At 38.7% G+C, this 16517-nt stretch overlaps 1 pseudogene; it reads left to right on the top strand.

Annotated features, from left to right (window-relative positions):
- Nucleotides 1–736: 736 nt before the first annotated feature.
- LOC132524085 (olfactory receptor-like protein OLF3) lies at nucleotides 737–1674 on the top strand (annotated as a pseudogene).
- The last annotated feature ends 14843 nt before the right edge of the window (nucleotides 1675–16517 follow it).

Below are 16517 nucleotides of genomic sequence, written 5' to 3'. Positions count from 1 at the left end.
GAATCTGCCTGCCAATGCAGGGGACACGGGTTCGAGCCCTGGTTTGGGAAGATCCCACATGCCGTGGAGCAACTAGGCCCGTGAGCCACAACTACTGAGCCTGCGCGTCTGGAGCCCGTGCTCTGCAACAAGAGAGGCCGCGACAGTGAGAGGCCCGCGCACCGTGATGAAGAGTGGCCCCCGCTCGCTGCAACTAGTGAAAGCCCTTGCACAGAAACGAAGACCCAACACAGCAAAAATAAATAAATAAATAAATAAATTTACTGAAAAACAAACAAACCAAAAAACGCACACACACACATTTAAAAAAAAATGGTATAGAACATCATGTAGAATTCAGAAAAAGTCATGTGGGCTAAAGAATGTCGCACCAGAAAGAAAGAAATTATCCCCTATAATAACTACTAAATTGACTAGGATTTTGTCGAACCACTTCATTAATTTCTTTCCTCCATTTAAGAGCAGATGTTTAGGAGAAGAAATTATCTTCCAATAAATTGAATTTCAAGAATGTAACTTTTTTTCTCCTTGATTTCCAGCTGCAAAACTGGGTCCCATTGTGTTCTTCATCTACGGATATGTTCAAGCAGAGTTTGGATGATGATTTGGCTGAGACATTGAAGGAGAACTTTAAGTTCAGGTGGGTAGGTTCTCCCTGTGGTCTAAAAGCCACCTTCCAATTCTGATTTTCCTTAATTTGTTATTTTGACATCATTAGTTCAGTCCGGAGAAACTCATGGGCCAGGGAAATAAAACACATGGGTGAGTGAGTTCATTTTGCTGCGGCTGTCCAGTGACTGGGGGACTCAAGTCTCCCTTTTTGTCTTGATCTTGGCCATGTACTTGGCGACTGTTGTGGGAAATTTCCTCATTCTTCTTCTGATCGGACTGCACAGCAGGCTTCATGCCTCCATGTATTTCTTCCTTAGTGTTTTATCTTTTGTGGACCTTTGTTATGTAAACAGTTTTGCCCCACAAATGCTGGCCCACCTGCTCTCAGTCTAGAAGTCCATCCCATTCCACAGCTGTGTGCTCCAGCTCTATGCACCCCTGGCATTGGGTGGGTCTGAGTTCTTTCTGCTGGGAGCCATGGCCTATGACCGCTGCGTGATGGTGTGCTACCCACTGCACTACACAGTTATCATGCACAGAGGGCTGTGCCTGGGGCTGGCTGCCGGCTGCTTGGTGGCTGGTTTCATGAATTCACTGATGGAAACAATCATCACCTTTCGGCTTCTCCTGTGTCACAGTGTTATTAATCACTTTGCCTGTGCGACCCTAGCAGTGCTACGGCTAGTCTGTGTGGACATCTACTTCAACAAGGTCATGGTGGTTGCCTCAGTATTTCTGGTGATCATGCTTCCCTGTTCCCTGGTTCTGTTCTCCTATGGTCGTATAGTTGTTGCCATTCTGCGCATTTGTTCTACTCAGAGACGTAGCAAAGTGTCTGGGACGTGCGCTTCTCACCTCACTGTGGTTTGCGTGTGCTTTGGGACTACCATCTTCACCTACCTGGGGCCACGGTCAGCCTCCTCAGTGGAAGAGGAGAAGACGGTTGCTCTATTCTATGCTGTGGTGGCACCTATGTTGAACTCCTTGATTTACAGCTTGAGGAATAAAGAAGTTACGGCTGCTCTCTATACATTTTTAGAGAAATTCAGAGATAAAGGGTAAAGACTTTAAGAACTTCTTGCTATCTATTAGCAGAATCAAAAAGGAGATCAGATAAGTGAAGGTGGGACTGCCACACTCACACTAAGGAAGACTGTTATGGTCAGACCCTCGCTTTCAAATGAAGAATTCCTCCACATGATTAATGGCTTTCCTTTTATAGGCCAATACCAGATAATTTACATGGCAGTGATTCAGCAGAGGGCCTTTTTTTAGATCATCTTCTCTCAGGTATTCAGTAGTATTTAGACATCATCTGCCTATTTAAAAATTTTATTAGCTTACCAGTGTTTAAAGAAATGAGCCATGACTTCATCAAGCAGACCTGGTTTGTGGATTGAATGGGTAGATGAATTCCACCAATTAGGTTCACTTATACTTTTGTGGAACAGGATAGATAATGTCCGTTTTTCTTTCTACATGACAATACTACAGTTGTTTGTAGAATAAGCTTAATTTCCTCCAGGATAACCACAAATGGTTTTTTCAACTCTTTAAAAAATAATATCAGTTTTGAAACTTTCAATACCATCTGTGCCTTAGTCTAGACTGTGATATTGTATCCTGAAATAAATAATATATGATAGAATGTTTGTTCCGGCCATTATGCTGGATCTCATTTGCTTTTAAGATGAGAAATCTGTGGCTTCACTGTAGTCTTTTTTTATTGTGGTAAAACATACAATATGTAACAAAATTTGCTGTTTTAGTCATTTTTAAGTGTACACTTCAGTGGCGTTAATTACATTTGCAATGCTGTGCAAACATCACCACTATCTTATTTCCAAAATTATTCATTACCAGTCTTTTTTTTTGACGGTATGCAGGCCTCTCACTGTTGTGGCCTCTCCCGCTGTGGAGCATAGGCTCCGGATGTGCAGGCTTAGCGGCCATGGCTCACAGGCCCAGCCGCTCCATGGCATGTGGGATCTTCCCAGACCGGGGCACGAACCCGTGTCCTCTGCATCAGCAGGTGGACTCTCAACCACTTTGCCACCAGGGAAGCCCACCAGTCTTTTATACAACTAATTTCCCAAGACCTGGTTCCTATAATCTGGTTACAAAGATTCTACACCCATTACACTCTTTTCTTTTTTTAACTTAAACAAGGGTATATGCAGTTTGTTCTGCTAATTGTTACTGATTTTCACACATCACACCAACTTGCCAAGATTATTTTGAATTTTGATTCTCCAGTTCATCCCTTCTGTTTATTTTGTCTTTCTTTTTCAATGGATACAATAAGCAGAAAAAGTTATAAAAATAAACACCAAAATAGTACATGTCAATTATGTATCACTGCAAACTTGGAAAAAAGTGGTCCACAGTGTCTTATAGTTGGAATCGTATAGTATGCAGCCTTTTCAGATTGACTACTTTCACTTAGAGGTTTACATTTAAGTTCATTCATGTCTTTTCATGGCTTCATCATTCATTTCTTTTTGGAACTGAATAAAATTCTGTTGTCTGCATGTGGCACAGTTCATTCATTTACCTACTAAAGGATATCTTGTTTGCTTCTGAGTTTTAGTAATTGTGAATAAAGCTGCTTATAAACATTCGTGTGCAGGTTTTGTGTGAACATATTTTCAACTCCTTTGGGTAAATACCAAGTAGCATGATTGCTGGATCGTATGGTAAAGGTATGTTTTGCTTTGTAGGAAACCACCAAACTGTCTTCCAAAGTGGCTGTATCACTTCGCGTTCCCACGAGCAATGAATGAGAGTTTCTATTGCTCCATATTTCACCAGCATTTGGTGTTGTCAGTGTTTTGTATTTTGGCCATTCTAACAGGTGTGTAGTGGTATTTTAGTGTTGATTTAATTTGCATTTCCCTGATCACACATGATATGAAGCATCTTTTCATATGTTTATTTGCCAACTCTATATATTCTTTGGTGACGTGTCTGTTAAGGTCTTTGGGCCATTTTTTAATCAGGTTGTTTGTTTTCTTATTGTTGATTTTTAAGAGTTACTTGTATATTTTAGATAACAGTTCTGTATCAGATGGATCTTTTGCAAAAATTTTCTCTCAGCATCTGGATTGTCATTCCATTCTCTTGACATCATTCACTTTTAAATGGTGATAGAAATACATACTTACATATGCAAGAACTCAAAATTATGACCCATTCATCCTTCATTAAGACTACAGGCAATACAACAAAAAATGTGAAAACTTCAAACAAAAGATGGTTTAAATGAAGGACGGGGGGGGGCATGAAACTGAAGTTGTGATAAGACAGGCAACAAGCTAAAACCTTCTAAGTGTAAAATTGAGTTTTAAAAGCTCTAAATTTCGAGGAGAGGAACCAAGATGGCAGAGTAGAAGGTTGTGCTCTCACTCCCTCTTGCGGGAACACCAGAATCACAACTAGCTGCTGGACAGTCATCAACAGGAAGACACTGGAACTCACCAAAATAGATACCCTACATCCAAAGACAAAGGAGAAGCCACAATGAGACGGTAGGAGGGGCACAATCACAGTAAAATCAAATCCCATAACTGGTGGGTGAGTGACTCACAGACTGGTGAACACTTATACCACAGAAGTCCACCCACTGGAGTGAAGGTTCTGAGCCCCACGTCAGGCTTCCCAACCTGGGGGTCTGGCAATGGGAGGAGGAATTCCCAGAGAATCAGACTTTGAAGCCTAGTGGGATTTGATTGCAGGACTTCAACAGGACTGGAGAAAACAGAGACTCCACTCTTGGAGGGCACAAAGCAGTGTGTGCATCGGGACCCAGGGGAAGGAGCAGTGACCCCAGGGGAGACTGAACCAGACCTACCTGCTAGTGTTGGAGGGTCTCCTGCAGAGGCGGCGGGGGGCGCTGTGGCTCACTGTGGGGACAAGGACACTGGCAGCAGAAGTTCTGGGAAGTACTCCTTGGTGTGAGCCCTTCTAGAGTCTGTCATTAGCTCTACAAAGAGCCCAGGTAGCCTCCAGTGTTGGGTTGCCTCAGACCAGACAACCAACAGGGAGGGAACCCAGCCTAACCCATCAACAGTCAAGTGGATTAAAGTTTTACTGAGCTCTGCCCACCAGAGCAACAGTCAGGTCTACCCACCACCAGTCCCTCCCATCAAGCCTCTTAGATAGCCTCATCCACCAGAGGGCAGACAGCAGAAGCAAGAAGAACTACAGTCCTACAGCCTGTGGAACAAAAACCGCATTCACAGAAAGACAAGATGAAAAGGCAGAGGGTTATGTACCAGATGAAGGAAAAAGATAAAACCCCAGAAAAACAACTGAATGAAGTGGAGATAGGCAACCTTCCAGAAAAAGAATTCAGAATAATGATAGTGAAGATGATCCAGGGCCTCAGAAAAAGAATGGCGGCAAAGATCAAGAAGATGCAAGAAATGTTTAACAAAGACCTAAAGAATTAAAGAACAAACAGAGATGAACAATACAATAACTGAAATGAAAACTATACTAGAAGGAATCAACAGCAGGATAACTGAGGCAGAAGAATGGTAAGTGACCTGGAAGACAGAATGCTGGAATTCACTGCTGCGGAAGAGAATAAAGAAAAAAGAATGAATAGAAATGAAGACAGCCTAAGAGACCTCTGGGACAACATTAAATGCAACAACATTCGCATTATAAGGGTCCCAGAAGGAGAAGAGAGAGAGAAAGAACCAGAGAAAATATTTGAAGAGATTATAGTTGACAACTTCCCTAACATGGGAAAGGAAATAGCCACCCAAGTCCATGAAGCACAGCAAGTCCCATACAGGATAAACCCAAGGAGAAACATGCCGAGACACATAGTAATCAAATTGGCAAAAATTAAAGGCAAAGAAAACTTACTGAAAGCAACAAGGGAAAAACGACAAATAACATACAAGGGAACTCCCATAAGGTTAACAGCTGATTTCTCAGCAGAAACTCTACAAGCCAGAAAGGAGTGGCATGATATACTTAAAGTGATGAAAGGGAAGAACCTACAACCAAGATTACCCAGCTAGGATCTCATTCAGATTCGATGGAGAAATCAAAAGCTTTACAGACAAGCAAAAGCTAAGAGAATTCAGCACCACCAAACCAGCTCTACAACAAATGCTGAAGGAACTTCTCTAAGTGGGAAACACAAGAGAAGAAAAGGACCTACAAAGACAAACCCAAAACAATTAAGAAAATGGTCATAGGAACATACATATTGATAATTACCTTAAACATGAATGGATCAAGTGCTCCAACCAAAAGACACCCACTTGCTGAATGGATACAAAAATAAGACCCATATATATGCTGTCTACAAGAGACCCACTTCAGACCTGGGGACACACACAGACTGAAAGTGAGGGGATGGAAAAAGATATTCCATGCAGATGGAAATCAAAACAAAGCTGGAATAGCTATACTCATATCAGATAAAATAGACTTTAAAATAAAGAATGTTCCAAGAGACAAGGAAGGACACTACATAATGATCAAGGGATCAATCCAAGAAGAAGATATAACAATTATAAATATATATGCACCCAACATAGGAGCACCTCAATACATAAGGCAACTGCTAATAGCTATAACAGAGGAAATTGACAGTAACACAATAATAGTGGGAGACTTTAACACCTCACTTACACCAATGGACAGATCATCCAAAATGAAAATAAATAAGGAAACACAAGCTTTAAATGACACAATAGACCAGATAGATTTAATTGATATTTATAGGACATTCCATCCAAAAACAACAGATTACTCTTTCTTCTCAAGAGCGTACAGAACATTCTCCAGGATAGATCACGTGTTGGGTCACAAATCAAACCTCAGTAAATTTAAAGAAATTGAAATCATATCAAGCATCTTTTCTTACCACAATGCTATGAGATTAGAAGTGAACTACAGGAGAAAAAAAGTAAAAGACACAAACACATGGAGGCTAAACAATACGTTACTAAATACCCAAGAGATCACTGAAGAAATCAAAGAGGAAATCAAAAAATACCTAGAGACAAATGACAATTAAAATATGATGATTGAAAACCTATGGGATGCAGCAAAAGCAGTTCTAAGAGGGAGGTTTATAGCTATAAAAGCCTACCTCAAGAAACAAGAAAAATCTCAAGCAAACAATCTAACCTTACACCTAAAGGAACTAGAGAAAGAAGAACAAACAAAACCCAAAGTTAGCAGAAGGAAAGAAATCACAAAGGTCAGAGCAGAACGGAATGAAATAGAAACAAAGAAAACAATAGCAAAGATCAATAAAACTAAAAGCTGGTTCTTGGAGAAGATAAACAAAATTGATAAACCATTAGCCAGACTCATCAAGAAATAGAGGGAGAGGACTCAAACCAAAAAATTAGAAATGAAAAAGGAGAACTTACAACAGACACCGCAGAAGTACAAAGCATCCTAAGAGACTACTACAACAACTCTATGGCAATAAAATGGGCAACCTGGAAGAAATGCACAAATTCTTAGAAAGGTATAACCTTCCAAGACTGAACCAGGAAGAAACAGAAAATATGAACAGACCAATCACAAGTAATGAAATTGAAACTGTGATTCAAAATCTTCCAGCAAACAAAAGTCCAGGACCAGATGGCTTCACAGGTGAATTCTGTCAAACATTTAGAGAAGAGCTAACACCCATCCTTCTCAAACTCTTCCAAAAAATTTCAGAGGAAGGAACACTCCCAAACTCATTCTATGAGGCCACCATCACCCTGATACCAAAACCAGACAAAGATACTACAGAAAAAGAAAATTACAGACCAATATCATTGATGAATATAGATGCAAAAATCCTCAACAAAATACTAGCAAACAGAATCCAACAACACATTAAAAGGATCATACACCATGATCAAGTGGGATTTATCCCAGGGATGCAAGGATTCTTCAATATACGTAAATCAATAAATGTGATAAACCATATTAACAAATTGAAGAATAAAAACCATATGATCATCTTAATAGATGCAGAAAAAGCTTTTGACAAAATTCAACACCCATTTATGATAAAAACTCTCCAGAAAGTGGGCACAGAGGGAACCTATATCTATGTAATAAAGGCCGTATATGACAAACCCATAGCAAACAACATTCTCAGTGGTGAAAAATGGAAAGCATTTCCTCTAAGATCAGGAAGGAGACAAGGATGTCCACTCTCACCACTGTTATTCAACATAGTTTTGGAAGTCCTAGCCATGGCAATCAGAGAAGAAAAAGAAATATAAAGAATACAGATTGGAAAAGAAGAAGTAAAACTGTCACTGTTTGCAGATGACATGATACTATACATAGAGAATCCTAAAGATGCCACCAGAAAACTACTAGAGCTAATAAATTAATTTGGTAAAGTAGCAGGATACAAAATTAATGCACAGAAATGTCTTGCATTCCTATACACTAATGATGAAAAATCTGAAAGAGAAATTAAGGAAACACTCCCATTTACCACTGCAACAAAAAGAATAAAATACCTAGGAATAAACCTACCTAGGGAGACAAAAGACCTGTATGCAGAAAACTATAAGACACTGATGAAAGAAATTAAGGATGGTACCAACAGATGGAGAGATATACCATGTTCTTGGATTGGAAGAATCAACATTGTGAAAATGACTATACTACCCAAAGCAGTCTACAGATTCAATGCAATCCCTATCAAATTACCAATGGCATTTTTTACGGAACTAGAACAAATCATCTTAAAATGTGTATGGAGACTCAAAAGACCCCGAATACCCAAAGCAGTCTTCAGGGAAAAAAACAGAGTGGGAGGAATCAGACTCCCTGACTTCAGACTATACTACAAAGCTACAGTCATCAAGACAATATGGTACTGGCACAAAAACAGAAACATAGATCAATGGAACAAGATAGAGAGCCCAGAGACAAACCCACGCACCTATGGTCAACTAATCTATGACAAGGAGGCAAAGATATACAATGGAGAAAAGACAGTCTCTTCAATAAGTGGTGCTGAGAAAACTGGACAGCTACACGTAAAAGAATGAAATTAGAACACTCCCTAACACCATACACAAAAATAAACTCAAAATGGATTCGAGTCCTAAATGTAAGACCGGACACTATAAAATTATTAGATGAAAACATAGGAAGAACACTCTTTGAGATAAATCACAGCAAGATCTTTTTCGATCCACCTCCTAGAGTAATGGAAATAAAAACAAAAATAAACAAATGAGACCTAATGAAACTTCAAAGCTTTTGCACAGCAAAGGAAACCATAAACAAGACGAAAAGACAACCCTCTGAATGGGAGAAAATATTTGCAAACGAATCAGTGGACAAAGGATTAATCTCCAAAATATATATACAGCTCATGCAGCTCCATATTAAAGAAACAAACAACCCAATCCAAAAACAGGCAGAAGACCTAAATAGACATTTCTCCAAAGAAGACATACAGATGGCCAAGAAGCACATGAAAAGCTGCTCAACATCACTAATTATTAGAGAAATGCAAATCAAAACTACAATGAGCTATCACCTCACACCAGTTAGAATAGGCATCATCAGAAAATCTAGAAACAACAAATGCTGGAGAGGGTTTGGAGGAAAGGGAACCCTCTTGCACTGTTGGTGGGAATGTAAATTGATTCAGCCACTATGGAGAACAGTATGAAAGTTCCTTAAAAAACTAAAAATAGAACTACCATATGATCCAGCAATCCCACTACTGGGCATAGACCCAGAGAAAATCATAATTCAAAAAGACACATGCATCCCAATATTCATTGCAGCAGTATTTACAATAGCCAGGTCATGGAAGCAACCTAAATGCCCATCGACAGACGAATGGATAAAGAAGATGTGGCACATATTTACAATGGAATATTACTCAGCCGTAAAAAGGAACGAAATTGGGTCATTTGTTGAGACGTGGATGGATCTAGAGACTGTCATACAGAATGAAGTAAATCAGAAAGAGAAAAACAAATATCATATATTAACACATGTATGTGGAACCTAGAAAAATGGTACAGATGAACTGGTTTGCTGGGCAGAAGTTGAGACACAGATGTATAGAACAAACGTATGGACACCAAGGGGGGGAAATCATGGTGGGGTGGGGATGGTGGTGTGATGAATTGGGCGATTGGGATTGACATGTATACACTGATGTGTATAAAATTGATGACTGATAAGAACCTGCAGTATAAAAAAACAAACAGAAAAAAAAACAACTAAACTTTCTTTGGGTTATTTGTATGGAAATATGTTAATATAAATGTTTCAGATATTACATGAAAGTTCTAAAAATCTTATATGTTCTTTTATAATGTTATAAGTCATAATTCTAGTTATTACTTTAAAATGTATATGTCAGAAATAACTAAATTTCCTTGTCAATTGCATTATTATGAACTTTCATCAAATCTTTAAAAAAAAAAACCCAAAACTCTAAATTTCTACATGTTGAAAGTGAAGAAACAAAGGCCAGAGTGGGGAGTACAAAATGAAGCTGCTGCCCCCTGAGGGAATAAGGACTTGGATATAGCCCAGTGTCTAGAAAGAGGTCTTAATTACCTCTGATTAACCACTTTCCCTTAAGAGACTATCCCAAGTAATTCTTTCATGCCTCTTAACCCTGTGTATCTGAGGCTTGGCAGGAAGTCCACAGTTGACAGCTTGTCCTTCATCATCTGGGCTTTTATCTCAATTTGTCCTAAATATCTGACCAAAATACTAATCTGCTCTGATTATCACAGTCATTCCCAGTTGTCCCCTGAAACTTGTGCTCCGTTATCAGCAAAATGCTCTATATTCTGAATGGCTTTTTAAAAATGTATTCTTCTCTTTCGTACTTGAATGTCAAGCCGACTGTTCACTGAGAGCTCTGATTCCACTCAGTCCTCTGAAATGCACACTCATTTTCTCTTATATTTTCTCTAATACTGAGTAGGAAAGTGAAGAGGGTATCTTTCCTGATCCTCTGCCACTTCCAGACCATTGCTCTTTTTACTTTTTCCTAAATTACTCCAATTCCTTTGAAGCATATGGTATCAGACTGTTGCACCATCATCCCCTCTTTTTTTCTTCACTTACCATCCATCCTCCTTATTTTACGCTGGTTTACTACTAATTCTGTTGTACACGTGAAAATTTCTACATCAGTGCAAAAGATCCATTCAGTATCCTGGCATCTCTGTTATTTGACTTTCTATTTCTTTCCATTGTTTTGTCCTCTGACCCACTTCAGTCATCAACTTTGGTGATCATACCCTAGACCTCTGCTCATACTCCGTTATTAGAGAAATGCAAATCAAAACTACAATGAGATTATCACCTCACACCAGTCAGAATGGCCATCATCAAAAAGTCTACAAATAATAAATGGCGATGGTGTGGAGAAAAGGGGACCCTCCCACAATGTTGGTGGGAATGTAAATGGTACAACCACTATGGAGAATAGTGTGGAGGTTCCTTAAAAAACTAAAAATAACATTACCATATGATCTAGCAATCCCACTCCTGGGCACAAGAAAACTATATTTCAAAAAGATATATGCATCCAGTGTTCATAGCAGCACTATTTACAGTAGCCAAGACGTGGAAGCAACCTAAATGTCCATTGACAGATGAATGGATAAAGAAGATATGGTACGTATATACAATGGAATACTACTAAGTCATAAAAAAGAATGAAATAATGTCATTTGCAGCAACATGGATGGATCTAGAGATTATCATACTAAGTGAAGTAAATCAGAAAGAGAAAGACGATTACCATGTGATATCACTTACATGTGGAATCTAAAATGTGACACAAATGAACTCATTCATGAACAGAAACAGACTCACAGACAGAAAACAAACTTAAGGTTACCAAAGGGGAAAATGGGGCTGGGGAGGGATAAATAGGGAGTTTAGGATTAGCAGATACAAACTACTATATATAAAATAGATAAACAAGGTCCTACTGTATAGCACAGGGAACTATATTCAATATTGTGTAATAAATCATAATGGAAAATAATATGAAAAAAATATATACACTTTGGTCTACATCAGAAAAACTAACACAACGTTGTTATCAACTATACTTCAAAAAATTAATTTGTTCAAAAAAATACTAAGACAATATTTTCAATAGATTTACACCAATAATCTCAAGAATTTAGATGAAATAGATAAAATCCTGGAATATCAAAAAGTACCAAAATCTGCATAAGAAGAAATAGGTAACCTGCAAATTTTCTACCTATAAAAGAAGTTGAAGGTACAATGAAAAACCTTTCCTGTCCCAGATGGCTCCTCTAGTGAATTCTATTAAACTATATATACTAGTTCAAACTCTTGCAAAAAACAGAAAAGGAGTAAACACCACATTATTTTATGAAGCCAGTATTACCGTCACACTGAACCAAACCAAGACATTACAAGAAGAAAACCACAGACCAATAACATTCATGAACAGACACACAGAATTCTAAAAATATTACCAAATAAAATCTGGTAATTTACAAAAAAAGAACAGTTTATATTTTAGTTTAGTTCAGCATCCTTAAATAAATCAGTGTACATATTTCAGTATATCAACAGACTAAAAGGGAAAACCAATTGATCACCTCAATAGATGGCAAAAAAGTAAATAAATTCAACATTAATTATAAAAATCTTCACAAACTAGGTGTAGAAGGAAACTTCTTAACCTAATAAAGTTTATATACAAATAACATAGCTAACATCATACTTAATAGTGAAAAACTGAATAATTTTCCCTTTGAGATTGTGAACAGTACCTGATGTCCATGATCATCATTTTTCTTTATCTGGAAAGTGATAAGGCCAGAAAAAGAAATAAAAGGAATGCAAATTAGAAAGAAATAAATAGAATCATTTTTATTCTCCGGCAACATTATCATTTACATAGAAAATCTCCAAGAATCTACAATAAAGGCCTTGGAATTAATAAGGGAGTTTGGCAAAGTTGAAAGATGCAAAGACAATATACAAAGTATGTGTGTGTATATGTGCATTTAAATATGTAGGTTAAATATATAAATATAAATTATATTCTATACATATTTAAGGTGATGTTTCTGTAAACATTACTGAAAATGGTGAATAGGGAATTTGAAGACTTTATTTCTCCACAAAACAGCAAATAAGCTGGCAAAAACTTTTGGAATTAACTTTTGTAGAACTCTGAAATCTAGTAAAAAATTGACTACAAAAAGGGGAAAGATTAATAAAGACTGAAACTGCTGCATTTTGGTAAAATAGTGCTGGGGCATTTCAGTTGCCCACTTATTACCTCTCACCTCCCATATTGGTGACAGCCATGAACGTGACAGTCTATACTCCTGGTGGAGGTTGCTAGTTAAAACCAGCAATCTGGACCTTATTGTCAAAGAATTTTGGTTGTTTCAACTTATCTGGCAGCTACCTGAAGGGCTGACATAAAGGCTTGCCTTTGTTTCACTGACTCAGTGTTCTTAGGGCTGGGATGGCTTTCCATGTGGCGTTTGCGGAAAGTATTTAAAGGCAAAAGTATTGCAGCCTGACACTAGGGTTAACAGTCGAGACAGCCAACAGCCAGACTGAAAAGATTGGGAAGGAAGAGGCTGGAAAAGGATATATATAGGAGAATAAGGGCTTTTAAAACCTCAGGTACATCCCAGGGAATTGAGAAGGCTTCAGGCATGCTTAAGGCTGGAGTCATGCTTAGAAAAAGGCTGAGAAGGATTTCGCCTCTGGGTGACCTTCAGGCTCTGCAGGAAGTGAAGACCAAGGCAGAGATATATACGTCTTGGGTAAGTGTCTAAAGCATGCCTCAAGCAGAACCAAAGGTCCATCAAGTGGTGAATAGATAACAAACAAGGTAATATCCATATACTGGAATACCACTTAGCGATAAAAAACTGAACTGTCCTTTACAATTAAAAAATCTGGGCATAACAGAACAGATACAAGAATACACCGAAAAAAGGAAAAACATAGCCCTCAGGACCTCAGGACCTGAGGGACGACACAACATACAGTGAGTTCCCTGGGTTTCCTTAATGCTTCCCACATATCCTGGACAGAGATCTGCAAAATTCTCCAACCTGGAACTGCCAACAAGTATAAAAAAACAGCTCCAAGAAAAGCCTGTATAGCTGCTAGGATAAGATAGTGTCAGCATGTCATGGAATATAGCCGGTTTGTATCTGATGAACATCTCTAACCTATTTGGGATTATTTGTATGAAGTTCGGACCCTAAACGTGCTGTATAAAGGCTCACAGACCCAGTAAGTCATAGAATTACTAGACGGACATTCCCTATCTTCGGAGTAGAAGTGTGCTCCCCCTTTTTAGTCTCCCTGGCTCACTGCCACCACAACAGGTGACCAGAACGTGGTTAGTGCAGTTAGTGTTTGGTGGACACTCTGCCATTTCTTTCCATTAGTGACCACCACATCATGATAGATTTAAAATCCATTTTGGAAAATTGTGGATGATATTAAATGAAACGTTTTGGCGGATGGCAGACATTTTGGGGGATGCTAGGATTCTGAGATAAATAGGGGTCAGGGATTTGCAGAAATGCCTTACTTTTATTTGTTGCAATTTGTTTTTTATACTTCAGCCCTAAGATAAACTATGTTAAAGGCTGCTTGATTACCATAAACACATGTGGCAGACTGAATTGCTTATAACTGCCAATATTTCCACTTATCATTTCATGAAACCCCAGTGAATTTGACAGCTTTTCTTTCTGTGAGGGTACTTAAGAGTTCATCAGATTACAGAGGAATGATTTTAGTAAACTAGAGTTTTGTCCCAGAACATGAAATACTGGTCAAGTGGTTCCCAAAGGCAGCTGACAAAGTAATAATGATCCCATCATGATAAATTTATTTAGCACACAATTATGGCACAAGCATTTAAAACAAAAACTTTTATTTAAAATTTTACTGAAGTCTAGCAATATGTTTACTTTGGATATTAATATCTCCCCTGGAGTGCTGATATGATTGTCCTGTTTCAAGCAACTGAAGATTGAAGAATAATTGAAAATCTATAAACAGATTTAAAAGTAGTACTTTTTCTTCTTTTTGTGTTTCAGCAAAGAATAAATTCAAATGTGGTTCTTCTCAAAGCATGTAGCCATGAGTGAATTTCTTTCCCCTGTGGAACTAATATTGTATAAAATAAGTAAGATTGTACAATAGGCAAATAGCAATTTCTCATGGCTCCCACGAGAGGCCTGAACTGCCATTGTCAAAGTACTTTTCTCTTGGGTGTTTGCAGAGATGTAGGGCAAAGTCTTGAAACCATATAAAGCCCTCAGAATGCAAAGATCTTCACAGCTTGGTGTGCCTAAGACCACTGTAGCTTCCACCAGGAAGGCAATGGGTGCTCTGGCCCAGGGTGCTGGCATGGTCATCCCGGTGCCACATCAGGCACAGATGTGGTCCTGGTGCCCAGGGCTCACCTCTCATCTGGTCCTGGCGATCAGTTTGGAAGCAGTTGGGTAATCTGTGCCCTTTCACACTTTGTAGGTTTTAGAGAGTGGGTTCCTCACAGCTATTCAATACCTGAACCTTTCTTTTCTACTTCTTCTATTTTAGAATCAGTGAAGAATTTCTTTTCACATTCTACCCCCTCAGAGGCTGCTGAGAGCCAAGGTAAGCGTCCCCTCTCAGAACATCACCTTCTAACGATACAGGCACCTCTGTTTCAGGTTCATATAGCACGGCAATGTTTAAATCCAAAATTTTAATTCTGTTATCACGCTTCTCCCTCCTACCCACCCTCAATCTCCAGCAATCAGTCAGGGTGATAATCTCATCTTCTGAACTCTAAGTACAGCCATATATGCAGTGAGCAGAGAGGACACATTACCCCTACTGTTTTTGAGGGGCATCTCTTAAAGTTGGGTCAGAAACGAGCACATCCGGTTCTGATCCCAACCTACAGATTCCTGTTATGCCTTCTGACATCCATGTACTGCAGGCTGCTGCATCTTCCCGGCAATTCATTTGTGATGGTGGCTACAAAAACTGCTGTTGTCTTGACAGGGAAGGAGGTTGTATTTTTATCAAATTTTAATTACTTGGAATCTACCCTTGTACAGAATCCAGACAGAATTAAAAGAAAGTGTACACACAGCAGGCACAAGAATGGAGAGAAAAAGCTAAGGTGTTTGATTCTAGATCATTGGTAAAAATCTCAAATGAGGGGGTAACAAGTTTGAGTTCACTGTAGTGGAGTAGCAACTACTATGAGTGAAAAGGGCTACAAAGTTTATGGTAAGATAATACATTGACAACACATATAGTTAATTCCTCCTATTCGTGTGCAATAGTTAGTGCTTACGCACTCTTCATTTAGTTGATGAGAAAGAGGGAGGTCTTTTGTTGAGCCTCCTCTAGGAGTGCAAAGTTGCTTGTATGACTTATGAGCAGGTATGTCTAAATATTGGTTGTCTTTTTTCTTTAACAAATATTGTAACTGGGGTGATTTTTCTTTTCTTTGTGTGTGTCTTTAAGAGTGTGTCTGTAAAGTATGAGGGTGTATTCCAACTAGTGTCTTAATCTCTGATTTGGCAACCCTGACGCATCCAGATCCACCCTCCCTCACATCAATAACCAGGGTGGAATGTGAGGATGTTATCAGCTGCTGAAAAACATTCAGTGATTACTTATTGTCTATAATACGGGATAATTCTTAAATCCCTTAGTACTTCATATGAAGGTCTCCGTAATCTGGTCCTTAACACTATTTTATCTCTCCTTTTCTCTCTCTCTCCCCCACCTCCTTTCTCTCGCTCTCCTGTCCCCCACTTTCTCTCTCTCCTTTTCTGTTCATTCATTAACTTGCCCACTCACAGAGCAGGTAAATCTTAATGAGTTACTTCCCTGAAAAT

Source organism: Lagenorhynchus albirostris, chromosome 8 (assembly GCF_949774975.1).
Source record: "Lagenorhynchus albirostris chromosome 8, mLagAlb1.1, whole genome shotgun sequence".
NCBI classification, from domain to species: Eukaryota; Metazoa; Chordata; class Mammalia; order Artiodactyla; family Delphinidae; genus Lagenorhynchus; species Lagenorhynchus albirostris.
This window is presented reverse-complemented; position numbering and strand designations above follow the sequence as displayed.